We start from the raw sequence: 13,830 nt of genomic DNA, 5'->3' as shown, positions 1-13,830 counted from the left end.
CTCGCAGCAACGGCGCGCGGCCATGCGCGACGGCGGCACGACCACGCCGGCCATCCTAAGTCACTGCCGTGAGAGATAGCTAACCCTAAAGCACCACTAGCGTACCCTAGTTTTTGCTGTAGTGATGGTTTGGTCGGGGATTCCCCGAACCGAGCTGGGCACGTGCGAGGGTGGAATGCGGCGGCGCACTATGGCGACACCATCGCGTCAGCGACCAAGGCAGGCCAGTAGCGGCAAGGATGAGGTGCGCGGGGTGGAGGAAGGACCTAAGCGAAGGTAATGGTGCAGCTAATTGGGCAGCGAGCGACGGGCGAGCAAGCTGTCCGCGCCCACGACCAAGCGCGGCCTTAACGCCTCGCCAGGGCGAAAATGCCAAATTGGTGCCCGACCAACCATCATCAAGGGTACGGGTGGCAAAGGCGGTGAGAGGACAAGAGAGCGCAGATGCGGATGAGGCGAATTGAAGAGAGGTGACCTCTTTCTAGCACGCTCGCGGGCGCAAGGCGACGACGGCAGTAGAGGAGAAGCAGGGGCACGTAGGCGGACGGGACGGCTGTGGGACCCATCAGACTTCAACTGGGCGTGTCTTGGCGGGATGCGGGTACTATGGCTGAGGGATCCTCGCCCCAAAAGCATTGGACAAGCGAGCGCATCGGCGACAGGCCATGGCCCGCGCGCTGTGGTGTCATTAATGGTGTCGCGACGGCGTGCAAGGTCACGTGGACGGCACCCACCCGGTTAGAGAGGAACAATGTGGCGCAACGTAGACACGACACGATGCAATGCAAGGTAGTGACACAGCGAAGTAGAGTGTCCAGGCGGTAGCGAACCGGCCAGGGCGTCGGGCCCACGACAGTAACGGATGGGGCGTGGTGGGGCAGAGCGGCCCAGCCAAACGGCCCCAGCGTCCTACCAAGCATGGCAGTGCGCGTGTGTGCTTGTGCGTGCACGTGTGTCAGGCGGTCGACACTATGGCGCCGAGTGTCGAGGCACAGTGACCGCGCCCACATGATGAAACCGACCGGGAACGCGCCAAGCACGCTTTTTAAAGCATCCCAAACAACCCAATTCGTTGGTTCAATCGCCAAACCACCTATGCTACCCTTAAGAAGGCATGTTATGCTACTAAAACAAGCCATAAAACCGCACCACTCCTTAATCCAATTACTCTACAAAATTTGCCAAACTTAGCCTTGTCAAACCATTTTCCGACTTAAGAAATTTGACTAAGTCTTGATTGGATTCGCGTCAAATTCGATTTCTAAGCTATTAGGTATGCTAGCTAGTGAATTCATCCTCGACCGCATGTATTTCATCGTCATCTACAAAGTTCATACTTCTAACTTTATTAAAGTTTCGTATATGCATTCTATAACATTTTCGCTTAATAAAAATTAGTTTCAAATCCTAAGTAATATAACGTGACTATGAAATTAACTTTCATTTCGCGTTTCTGCTGATCGTTTCGAGTTACGGAATTCGACCCAAACACTATATCACATGCATTAACACATAAATATGATGCTCATGACATATTTAAGTTAAAGATTTTTAGTGTAACACCGAGGGTGTTACACCGGGGGGTCATACCCCCATAGCTTGTCCCCGAGCACCTTGTATCCGCTGAGCAACATTGTCTTGAGCTTGTTCGAGGTGTCCAACTTGTTGTTGATCATCAAGAACAGGTGTCCAACCAGTTTATCTGGGAGCCAAGCTGTTGAAGCGAGTATCCGAGCAGTTGAACAGGCGTTTGAGTAGTTGAACTGTCATTTGAGCTGTTGTCCGAGCAGTGGGAACGGCGTCCCAGCAGTTCAACTGTGAGTAAGCCCAGACTTACTCAAAGCTGAGGTTTGCTAGAAGGATGTAAGGGGCTCATAATAAAAAAATTTGAAGTCTCCATCTTGGATGAAGTGTGCCCACTTAGGTTCCGGGCGCCGAAGTTAGACACTTAGCGTCCTTGACTTAGTCAGCACGAAGGAACTTAGTCACTTTGTAAACGATTAAGTCAAAAAATAAGCACATTCACCGTGAAATAAAGTGTGCCCACTTAGTCTCCGAGCCTGGCAGTAGATGAAGTAGTCACATGGTGCCAGGGTCCAAAATAGTAGTCATAAGGTGCTGGCCCAGTCCCTAATGTCACTGGAAACCAGTGTAGAAATAAATATAGTCATTGCGAGATGACGTGCACGCATGTAGTCCCCGAGCCTGCTGGAAGATTTTGAAGATATATTGTAGCAGGGTCAAAGAATTTTTAATGAAAGCTTGCCAACATCATCTGCCATGTACTTCATAAGACCCTAGACGTGCTGCCCAAGATTAGCACCCTGATCCGAATAACATGGAGCAACTTGATAGCACACCGATGAGACATAGTAAGATCCGACCACTAAGGGAGTCCCCAGCTTAGCTGGCGATGCTTGCATGAAGAATCCAAACACCGAGGAGTCCTCAACGTAGCTGGCAAGCCCCAGCGTAGCTGACGATGAAACCCATGCGATGAGCAGTCCAACCAACTGGTTGGCGATGAAGTGAACGCTGAGCAGGAGTGAGTGCCGAGCAGTCCAACCAGTTGGTTGATGGTGAAGTCCGTCCGATAGGTGGTCCGACCACCCGGACGATGATCATCTTGTCCAGTCCCTGAGCGTAAGCTCGTTGACCGAACTGTGCCCCTACGAAACAAATGTGTATAATGGGTAGTACATTATGTAAAAATAAAATATATGAACTCCAGAGAAGAATCAGCAATGCTGATGAAATAGTGTATGCAGCTCGACGATCAGTTGGTGTGAACACTTAGTGTTATTCTGAAGATGTGTTTATATTTAATATGACCGTCCGACTGGTTAGTGTGTAGCTGAGTCTCTAGCCCTAGCTAGCCTCTTAACCATAGCACGAAGCGCGGAGCCCATGTGCATGTAGGAAGAGCAGGGCATCGCTAAGGAGCCACTGCCGACCACCCCTAACGCAGAGGGCAGGCATTCATGCACATGTAGGGAGAAGCCGGAGACAGGACTGTCTCTAGGAACACCCGAGTATCAACATGACTGTTCGGAAATTTGCCTTAGACTTAGTTGTATGTCATCTTTAAGATGGTATACATGAAAGAAAATCGTTTGGAGAACAAACATAGAGAAAACAGCTCGAAGAAACATCATGAAGATATATGAAGGTTGGGGAATATTTAGAAAAATATTAAAGTGTGACTTAGCTTTAGATAGAACATCTAGTCAGCGTCGACGAAATCGTCCAGCTCTCAAGATTTCTGGCCAATCGTCATGGCGGCGGTCACGGTCGTTATAGTGTCATTCTTTGCGACGATCATCATTGCGATGTGACAGGTGGTCGGGGCGAGTAGTCCAGACGACATCATCCTTATGCCACGACGTCGAGCAGTCGAAACTACTTTTCGGTATATTCTTGATCGAGTCGAGTAGCTGCCGAGTAGTTCTTGGTCGTCTTCTAGATTGTCGTCGTTGATGCAGGCCTAATTAGCTTGCGTAGCCATGTTGATCACGTAGTCCTTGTTTGCTTGCGTAGCCATGTTGATCACGTAGTCCTTATTTCTGTTGACATGAGTTGTGCGGTCCTCATCGGTTTCTCTATCCCATGGAGGGCTGTCGATGCTGACATTAAAAATCCTACCTCCATGGAAGGGTGGAAAAGGAGGTTGGACGGCAGCGGTTTGAGCGACAATCTCCATAGAGCCCTAGGACTCAGAGTTTGGATTTTCGTCCAGGATGGTGTGGAGCGATTCTTCGGGATGTTGGTCGATTTGCAGCATATTGATAGTGGCGAGAGCTGGTCGATGATCGGGTCAGCGAGAGGATAGATGTCTCCAATCTAGTTGGTGAATTTGTCCCTTAGGGCATCCTGATGGATGGTGGCCATATCCCCTGGAGTTTCCCGATCGGCTTCCAATAGATCAGAACCAGAAGGTGGTCGGCGCCAAACCGGAGTGGTCAGAGCCGATTCCATGAGGGAGATGCAGTCGGCGAGCTTCTAGTCGACCTGGTCGATGGATGCGATCAGATCGTTGTTGCTGACCTGCTTCCTCAAGTAGCGGGGTAGCAGGCGGCGAGTTGTTAGTGAAGACGACCTCGGAGGCAGTTCTGAGATTGGATCTACTATTGCAGGTGTTGGTGTGGTCGACGTAGAATCGATCTACACTGGCTTGAAGATCTCTTCGTCTCTGTCAACATTGATGATCCAAGAGATTGATCCGACCGTAAAGATCTGGCCGGGCTTTGGAGAGGATGAAGAGCTTGAAAAGTGTACCATCTTATTCGTCATGGAAACAGCACGCATCCCCCTACCTGGCGTGCCAACTATTGACAGAATATCATTGACAGTCCTCCGATAGGTATCCTACGGAGGTAAATTGATCGGCAGAGGTGCATGAAATCAAGAACAAGAAGGCAACAGAGACACAAGAGTTAGACAGGTTCGGGCCGTCAGCACGACATAATACCCTACTCCTATGGTCTGTTGGTTTATATTGGCTATCGTATGATATTGCGTATGTTTAGATGCCTTAGGCTAAGCCTATGATCCATATGGAGATATCGACTAGGGGACCCCTGCCCCTCCTTATATGCTCTGGAGGAGTTGGGTTACAAGAAAAATATCCTATTTGGTATTATACAATATCTAATAAATCACATCTTCTTGTAGTCATGCGATGCACGCTGTAACACCCCGATGTTATGCAAGCATTTAGGCACTGCAAATCATGCATATTATGCATCATCAAGCATCCTAATCATACATGCCTAATCATATAAATAATAACTGAAACAATGCTTTAAAAAATATGAAACATGCTCGTGAAACATGAATGTTGCATATACTTGTTTAGAGTTATTTTTGCCCTGATTATGCTTGCTAGGCTAATAAAACATGTTTGGCTATAATTGTAAATCATCTAGAATTATTTAGCACAATTTTTGGAGCAAAGTTTGTATTCAAACTTTTGACAAAATATGCTTTTGAAATTTTTATAGAAAATGGTCAAAAATCCTCCCTATTTAGCTTTTACTTCCCAATTCAAAATCTATACAAAATTTTTAGTTGGTCCCAAAAGCAAAGTTGTAGAGGATTAAATTCTAAGCAACTTTTATTTTTGGGCCATTTTCAAAAGAAGTCATTTTCTTGCTCAAAATGGTATTTGAAAACTGATATTTGAAAATTCATTGAAAATGGAATTGGAAAATTGCTTATCTCAGTTAACGGGCCGCCGTCTCGCTTCCCGGACTAGTCCGCAAGCCAGCCTGGCCTGCCTCCACACTGTGCTCCTGCTCCCGTGCGTCGCGCCCGTTCGCCGCACACTCACCCGACCGCGACAGAGCGCGCACGCCGCGTGGCCGCCATGCGCCGGTGAGTTCGCCGCACGGCACCGCCGGCCTGCCCCGCGCCCCTCCTATCGCGCCTACACCCGTCGCGCCATGTCTGCCTCCCCCTCCTCCATCTCATTTGCTTCCTCTCTTCCACCAACGCAAGCAGCAGCAGCGCACACACCCGCCACCGCCCACACAAGCGCCATCGCCGGCGTTGGCCGTTCCGGCTGCTCCCATTCGCCGTAGGCCGCTCCATCTTGCCAGCGGCTCTGCCTCCACCTCGCGCACCTCGTGCTCGTGTCGCCTTACCGTGGTAAGCTCCCCTTCTTTGGGAATCGCTCGCTAGAGCACGGCTAAGCTCATCGGAGAGCTTCACTCCCGTGGACACCTCCTCTCCGCTCCACTTCTCTCCTTCCTTTCACGCGCGTGAGCACCGCCTTGCCCTCGCGAATCTCGTGCGCACCTTCCCGCACCCTGCCGTGGCCGGAGTCGGCGTACTGCCGACGAGCCACGCCACCGCTCCGCCATGCGTGCCGTCGAGCTCCATTCCAAGCTCCTCCCGTGCCTTCTCTTGGTGCACCACGTCCGCCTCGTCGCGGGTGAGCTGCTGCTGGTGACCGCACCGTCGGCTAGCTCACCGTCGGCGAGAGCCGGCCGGTCAGCTCCGCCCCTGTTTTGGTCTGACCGATAGGTGGGGGTCGTCGACCCATGGGGGCCCGCTCATCAGCGCCCTGACTCGGGTCTGGGTGCACAGCACCGGGTGCACCCAGCGTTTTCTTCGGCTGATTTTTAAAAGGATTTAGGAAATGATTTTCCAGAAAATGTTAAATGTTTCCAAAAAGTCATAACTTGCTCAAAATAGCTCCAAATTTGTTGAAACAAATTTTGCTAGGTTCCTTGTCACCAGATCTACATGATAAAAATATTGCATGTCATTTTTGAGATACTTTAATGTAGAGCTTTATTTAATTCTTGATATTGCTGATATCTTATAAAATGTTTAGTAAATCCTATATATATAAGAAAAATATGATTCCAAGTTTGTTACTCTTTTTCTATAATGTACTTTCTAGGAAAAATATATGCCATGCATGTCCTGTAGAAAAATTATGAGGTGTAGTTCAAGTGCCTTTAATGGCTGATTTTTGTTATTTTTGCTAGAGAGCAAAAATTGTATAAAACATGCATGTGATAATTTTTGTATAATGATTAATTACTATTTAGAACCTAGGAAAAATACTAAATCTGTTGTTTGACACTTTTCATAATACAAAGTATTTTCATGCTCATATTTAGGTCCAAGCTTGTCATTTTTGTGTAGGCTATTCCACTTATCCAAATGCCATAAAAATTTAATGGTAGACTACTTAGGGTAGTACTGTGCTATGGTAATTTTCTAAGATTTTTCTATGCTATAAAAATAGATGTTGCTATTCAAACCTATGATTAATTAGGGTTTAATCAATTGTTGCTTTATGCATGATTAAGAAATTAGTGAAACTTTGGTGTATCTTTGAAGCATTTAATGAGATGTGTTGACTTAGCATATTAGTAGTAGAAGAGAATGCAGTGGATGACATGTGCTTGTAGTGCATGTTCTTGGATGATGTTGACTACCTTGCATGCAAGCATATTTATTGTGTTCATTTCATCCGATGCACCTTTTGCATAAGCACTTACGCACCTGCATCATACAGGTTCACAAACCAAGAGCCCGGTCGTAATACCCGAGGAGCCTGAGGAGCAGCTCGAGGTGCAGCCGCAAGAATTGATCGAAGCAGACGAGGAGGACATTGAGGAACTTTCGGAGTGCCCCGATCATCGCTCGAGCTCCTTCGAGAGAGGCAAGCCCCGGAGCATTTTTCTCCCCGGTTTGCGATTATTAATTAATGCTTTACTTTAATTGATGCATTACGTTCAGGAGTTGTTTGCAACCGTTGCTGCATTATACCTTGTCTACCTTTGTTATACTATATCCTTGTTACCCTGGTATCCGTAGTCGAGTCAATGTTTAGCTGGCTTAGACCGGTAGAAGTCAGATGATTTCCTATCACCTGCGAGCTATAGGTGGTTACCTAGATCTGCTCGGATAACTATGTAGTCATGGTATAACTAAGTGTTAATTTGAAGTTGAGACCGGACAGAGACTTACAGGGTTTTGGACTGTAGTGCTTTTCGTCTGTGTCGATTAAGGACCGACCGTTGTTGAGTCTCGGGTCATGTTGAATGCATGCCTTACATTTAGCTAGCCAAATAACGTACCTTTCGACCATGAAGCTGGGAGATTATTCGGGCTGAGTGGATTGCCCGCAGTGCACTGTACCGAAGCTGGTGTGGTAGGACACGGGGGCGTGATGATAAGACCGAAAGGCAGTCGGTCGGCCCCCGGGTACATGTGGTTCCTAGCAAACTCGAGATTTTTCCTAGATAGTTGACTCGGTGACCGATACCTCACTTTAGCGGGTGAGTGAGGTTTGTGTAAGGAATAAATTGCTAGCTGATTAATAATCGATTCGAATTGCCATCGTTCACTAGATAGTGAACACTTGACTTGAGTTACTTCATCGTAGTAATGTTGATGGAACACTTGGACAGTTATAATGGATATGACATTATGAAAGTTGTTAATGATCATTGGTTATCATTATTTACTTAATCACATGCTTGCTCTAGTATAGGTGCAAATGTAGTCGACAGGTTAATAATAATTAACTTGATAATAATGCTTTTGAAAAGGTTCTTGAAATGTTAAAAATGCCTTTTTGCAAATGAGTCAGCCACCCTACTATAAAGCCCTTCATAATCCTTGGTGTTACTTTATTTTTGGTTATGTCAGGTAAATCTAGCTGAGTACCTTCTTGTACTCAGGGTTTTGTTCCCACTTGTTGTAGATGGCCAGATGTATTACGGCTACTGTATCAACTGCCTTTATCCTGCGATGGGTGATACTTAGAACCATGGGCATGGTCATTCCTTACGTCTCGTCTAATGCTTTTGTTGGAGATGATCATCAGCTGGCACTGTATTTGAACTCCGTGTGAGTGTGTATGGTTTTGAACAAATGGCTTCCGCTACTTTTATTTGAACTCGGTTTGTAATAACTATGTTTAAACTCCGATGTACCTGTAATGCAAACTTTTATGTAATATGTGATGGTGACCGCTAAACTTATTATGATCTTGGCTGGTATGTGAGTTGGTTTGAAATCCTTCATGATTTCATGGACTACCAGGTTATACGGGCTTAAGTTTGCTAAATCGTCTTTTCTAGCGGGTGATTTTCTTACTTAATTTTGTATAATTGGTTGGTTCTGTTACAGCTAGCATCAGAGCATGGTTTAGTGTGTTACTGTTCACAAGTGTATTTAAAATAAAAAGGCGTTTGAAAAACGTGAGTTTCAAACTAAAAAGTGTGCCAGTGGTCATATCCTTTATGCCCAGTTAAGGACTCTAGGTGGCTTAATTAAGTACTGACTTGGGGTTCTTGTATCATATTTCTCTTTCGTTGCTCATACGGCGTGCTATTGTATGAGTGCCACTTGTTTGAGTGGTAGTGTATGGATCATTTGCCTCTACGCCTCGGTAAATGTGAGTTGTGAGAGCATGATCAGATACACCGCCGATCTAGGGTGGATGCTTATATGATGCTAGAGTAATTACATGTTCTACGCATGTTTTACAAAGGTATCTCATGTGTGGGTATTCCGTCCGTTGAGGCGATGCCGTCAATAGGACGATGGTTCAGGTAATTACTACCATTGTACGTGTATCTGGGGATTCGTGTAGATAAAAATTTACTGATTTTATGCATTCATTGTGAATTAGGCTGAAATGAATCTTCTACAGGTACATAACAACGTTATCGTGTAGAACGTATTAGATACGTATTTGAGAGATCGTTTGTATGCTACCGAATTCATCGCTAGAAATTATTTATTTCATAAGTTTGTGAGAACGTATGGCATGTACATACATCATATTACTTGTGCATTTCATTTATGTCATGCATTCCTCCCCTTATAAATTGATTATGTCATTTTGATAAAAGTGGTATCACCTAAAATATGTTCTCATGGGGTAATAAATTTTTTTTGCTATAGATGGCCCACATGAAGCAGACTACCTATAAGTCCACCGAAGGAAGAGCACCTCGATGTTAGTTGGCCCTGAGGGAGCACCACACCACGGACACCTTCTTGAGCGAGTTTGGCATGCCGACCTTGCTTTGGAGAGTGCTCCATGTTGTGGGGTACCCAGAGGGTCAAGAGCCGGTGTACTCTTAGAATGAGAGCCAGTTAGCAGAGGATGGACTTGCATTGGTAGTGATCACAGTTCCTGCTCTTAGTGATGCTCTAGAGTGGGATGGTTGGCACTTGGAGTTTGAGGGTCGCACTCCTATTGAGGGTGCAGAGGGAGTAGCTTTTCGTGTCATCATGGACATCATGAGTAGATTTCCCAGTGAGCTTGCAGCAGCTCTAGCTGGCACCTTTCCTAGGGATGATCCTCATGATGCTATTTGGGTTTAGCCTCAGGGAAGTGCTTTGGTCAGAGGTCCAGCTGAGGGATAGGCTAGCGACAACCATGCTATGAGTGCTATGTTTGCCGCTATCAGAGCGTATCAGGGTCTTGAGTGTACCTACTGGACTTTGACTGGCTTGCGTGGTCATGATAGACTTAAGGTAAGAAAGCAGAAAAAGAAGCAGGTGCATGCTATAGCTAGTTTGCAGGAGCAGTTGGCTGATATGAGCTTATAGCGGGACCAGGCGGTAGAGAGAGGTGATAGAGCTATGCAGCGGGTGCATACGTTGACTCAGGCCAACAACAATGCAGACCGCATGATTGGACAGTTGGTTTAGGAAAGGAATGAAGCCTAGAACGAGAGGGACCTTCTGCTGTAGAGGGTCGATGAGCTAGAGGAGTACAACGTCAACCTGCACAAGGAGTTTCACACGCTCTACAATAGGGTTGGCCCATATGCTCCTCCAGACACCGCTGGCATGGACATCGACGACGACGACGAGGATGAGCCTGTAGTTTCACCTGGGGGCGATGGTGATGTCTCCAACCCCGACGATAGCCCCGAGGAGTAGGCTAGTTGCCTTGCACTAGTGTTTAGGACCTGTCGCGATGACCTTTCTTTTGTCGGCATTTAACCTAATGTAACTTGTTTTGAACTTATGAGACTTGGCATGTGATTGGAACTTGGCTAGTAATGCGATATCTAAATGCATAAAAGTCCAGTGTAGGTATGCTGGCAATTCGGTTGTATGGACGCGATATTTGCATTTGAAGTAATTTAATTAGTGATATTGTTTTAATTGGGATGCGATTATTGTGTCTCTATTTTATTGTATGAATTTATTCTCTCCAGTAAATTCAGTACGACATAATTTTTCATTCACTCACAATTATTACAGCTTCACTCAATCATTACTTGTTGCTAAAATATGCAGATGACAAATACTCGCCGTACTATTTATGAGGCTGCTGAGACAGGTGGTAATGGTGCTGGGACAGGTGGAAGTGGTGGAAACAACGTCAACAACAATGAGCCCCCCATGAGCCACATTTGCCACCTCCTCCCCCGCTCACCCCAGAGGTGTTCTTCGCACAGTTGCTCGGGAGTCAGCGCAACACAGAACAATCCCAGAAGAACATGGAGGACTTTTTGCGTACCATTGCCAACAATGTTCAACGCGATAACAATCAGGGTGGTGGCAATGGGTTGAATCAGTACAGCAACTTCAAGGATTTTATGGACACCAGGCCGCCAATATTCAAGGAAGTAACAGAACCACTCGATGCTAAAGAATGGATCAACACTATGGAAGATAAATTCCGTGTGTTGAGGCCGACTGAGGTATTGAAAACTGAGTATACTACACATTAGTTGCAAGGGCCAGCGGGAATATGGTGGAAGCACCATCGCACCACCTTCCCTCCAAATGCTTAGATTACATGGAGAGAGTTCACTGAGGCCTTTCGTAGAGTGTATATTCTACCTGGGCTGACCAAGATGAAGTTGGGAGAGTTCTTGGCATTGAATCAGGGCACCAAAACCGTGACGTAATATTTGCATGCTTTCAACAACTTGTGCCGTTATGCTCCCGACATGGTTGACACTAATGCTAAGAGAATCGCCAGTTTCAAGAGAGGACTCAATCCAAAGATGATGAAGCATGTGGGTATCAATACCCGCGCTAGATTCAATGACTTTATCAGTGATTGTCTGAAGCAGGAAAAGAACAACAACGCCAGTACCGCAGCCAAGACTCGCAAGAGAGCACTAGAAGGTGGTTCGTCCCAAGCAAGAGCACCTACAGGAGGTCGTCCTCCCTATCATCTATCTGCACCTAGCGCTAGGTTCAGGCCACCACAGCAGAGAGGTCAGAATTTTAGGGGACCACAGAAGCCTTACAAGATGGCAGTGCAGTCCAATAAGGTAGCCACAACTGCGGTATAGGGCAGTTCCAAGAGAGCTGTGGGACCTGCTAGTACAGTAAGGGGACCCTGCTACAATTGTGATCAACCTAGTCACTTCTCAAGGTTCTGTCCTTATCTGCCCAAGAAGAAGCAGCAGACCTATACTGCTCAGGTGCATAGTATGATTGTGGATGAGATTCCTGAGGGAGAGCCCATAACCGCTGGTAAGTTTCCTATGAACCAACACCCTATAGTTGTTCTATTTGATTCTGGATCCTCACATTCTTTTATAAGTCAAGCATTTGCACAGAAACGTGAATAATTATGCACAGAATTAGGTTATGGTTACCGTATAAGTTTAGTGGGGGCTGATGTTTTGACCAATCAGATGGTTCGAGAGGCAACCCTTGAATTAGGTAGCAGAAAGTTTCGAGTGAACTTGATAGTTATGCCTGGACTAGTTCTAGATGTCATTATAGGGATGAATTAGATGAAGGATTGGGGAGCAGTTATAGATACGGGAAGTCAGGTACTTACCCTTAAGGATCCCTAGGGTGAGGGTACTTTCCAAGTACCATTGCCTCAGAGAATGGACCTTATAAGTGTGATATGTGCTATTGAAGTTATTCCTATTCATCAGATTCTGGTGGTGTGTGAGTTTCCGGATGTATTCCCAGATGAGTTACCTGGTCTTCCGCCAGATAGGGATATTGAGTTTGGAATTGAGTTAATCCCTGGAACAGCTCCAATTTCAAGGAGACCCTATCGGATGCCTCCGGATGAATTAGTTGAGATAAAGAAGCAACTAGAAGAGTTATCGAAAAGGGGGTTTATCCGGCCAAGCAAGTCTGAATGGGAATGTCCCGCCTTGTTTGTGAAGAAGAAGAAAGAGGGCATGTTGAGAATGTGCGTGGATTATAGGCCACTTAATGTTGTAACCATAAAAAATAAGTATCCCTTGCCTCATATTGATGTTCTGTTTGACCAGTTAGCCAAGACTAAGGTGTTCTCTAAGATAGATTTGAGATCCGGTTACCATCAGATCAAGATTAGGCCACAAGATATACCAAAAACCGCATTTTCCACCAGATACGGGTTGTATGAGTATCTTGTCATGTCCTTTAGCTTGACAAATGCTCCTGCATACTTTATGTTTTTGATGAATACAATTTTCATGCTAGAATTGGATAAGTTTGTGGTTGTGTTCATTGATGACATTCTAGTGTACTCCGAGAACGAGAAGGATCATGAAGAGCATCTGAAAATTGTCTTGACCAAACTTAGAGATCATAAGTTGTATGCTAAGTTTAGCAAGTGCGAATTTTGGTTGAAGAAAGTTCCTTTTCTTGGTCACATTCTATCAGAAAATGAAGTTTTAGTCGATCCAAGTAAGGTGCAAGAGGTTATGGATTGGAAGGCACCGACCACAGTTCCTGAGGTTAGAAGTTTCTTAGGATTAGCTGGTTACTATCACTGTTTCATACCAGATTTCTCAAAGATTGCCAAGCCAATGACAAGTCTGCTACAGAAAGATCACAAGTTCGTATGGACAGAGGAGTGTGAAGCAGCTTTCCACACCTTGCGGAAACTGTTGACCACTGCTCATGTTCTAGCACAACCGGACATTGAGAAACCATTTGATGTGTTTTGCGATGCATCGAAAACTGGATTGGGCTATGTTCTTATGCAAGAAGGAAGAGTCATTGCTTATGCCTCACGTCAGTTGAGAAAGCACGAGGTCAACTATCTGATATATGATCTTGAACTTGCTGCGGTTGTGCATGCCCTAAAAATTTGAAGACATTATTTACTTGGTAATGTGTGCAATATTTTCACAGATCACAAGAGTCTTAAGTACATCTTTACCCAACCAAAGCTGAACATGAGACAGCGAAGATGGTTAGAATTGATCAAAGATTACAACTTGAATGTGCAGTATCATCATGGAAAGGCCAATGTAGTGGCAGATGCTTTGAGTAGAAAGTCATATTGCTTGAATGTGCAACCATTACTTGAAGATGAGTTCGACCTGATGCATCCTGCTGTGTTACATAGTATTCAGATTAGTTGCTCTT

This window comes from Miscanthus floridulus, chromosome 6 (genome assembly GCF_019320115.1).
Source record: "Miscanthus floridulus cultivar M001 chromosome 6, ASM1932011v1, whole genome shotgun sequence".
Taxonomy (NCBI): Eukaryota; Viridiplantae; Streptophyta; class Magnoliopsida; order Poales; family Poaceae; genus Miscanthus; species Miscanthus floridulus.
This window is presented reverse-complemented; position numbering follows the sequence as displayed.